The 872-nt window shown below is 40.0% G+C and overlaps 1 long non-coding RNA gene across 1 annotated transcript; it reads right to left on the reverse strand.

Moving 5' to 3' along the window:
• Positions 1 to 76: 76 nt before the first annotated feature.
• LOC113745311 (uncharacterized) lies at positions 77 to 666 on the reverse strand. The gene is made up of 3 exons (XR_003462092.1): positions 618 to 666; positions 467 to 514; positions 77 to 278 (listed from the first exon to the last, which is right to left on the reverse strand). It is a non-coding gene; the product is annotated as an uncharacterized LOC113745311 (long non-coding RNA).
• Positions 667 to 872: the final 206 nt, after the last annotated feature.

Raw genomic sequence — 872 nt, forward strand, 5'->3', positions numbered from 1 at the left:
ATGAGAGGATCTTTCACTGTGTTTACTGTGTTTTTGGGCCTCATAGTAGAGAAAAATCTGTAGTGTCCAGCTCACCTTCTGTTTCTCCTTCACCTCAGCTACAATCTGTGTCTGTCCAACCGTAGCACTGAAATGACAGACAGCAGCGTCTCCAGGCAGAGGGAAGACAAAAACAGCCTCTATTGGTTTGTCCTCCTTGTTCTCATAGTTCAGAGTAGAGACCACTGTAGCCACATGGTCCCTCACCTCCAGCTCCACCTCCACACTCTTCAGAGGAACTGACCAAGACAGAAGAAAACAAAATGAACACAGACTGTGTAAAAACTTCTGTCTTTTGTCTTTCAATCATTTGTTGAGGATACGACTTAAGATTTTTGCTGTTGTTCCAGTGTCTCACAGTGTATTACAATTGTGAACCTGAAAGCCATTCCAGCCTTACAGCTGAAGATCTTTGTGTTTGTTTTACCTGGCTCCCTCTGAGCAGTTAGCAGACCACAGCGGTTCACCATTGTACCTGTACAACAATTGACAAAAGGTCATATTTATATATGATAGATATTAAAATATTTTCAAATGAATGTCACCAAAAACATTTTTATAACCATTATGGTTCTAACATTTTCTGTTGTTTTGCCTCCAACTTGGTGGTGCCAGAGGCAGTTTCCTGTCATGTGACAAACATATCACCATGAAAAAAACACACTGTTATGTTTTTCCTCAAAATTACTCCAAATATAACATCACATCATCAACTTTTTACAGCATTCCTAACAAGCCGGTAACAAAGTATTTAGTATTTAACCTCTTGGGCTTGAAGTGCCCTGTTTAGAGATCGGTGTAGTACATGTGAAACACAGAAACTCGACTACAAA

The sequence above is a fragment of the Larimichthys crocea genome, unplaced genomic scaffold (genome assembly GCF_000972845.2).
Source record: "Larimichthys crocea isolate SSNF unplaced genomic scaffold, L_crocea_2.0 scaffold63276, whole genome shotgun sequence".
NCBI lineage: Eukaryota > Metazoa > Chordata > Actinopteri > Sciaenidae > Larimichthys > Larimichthys crocea.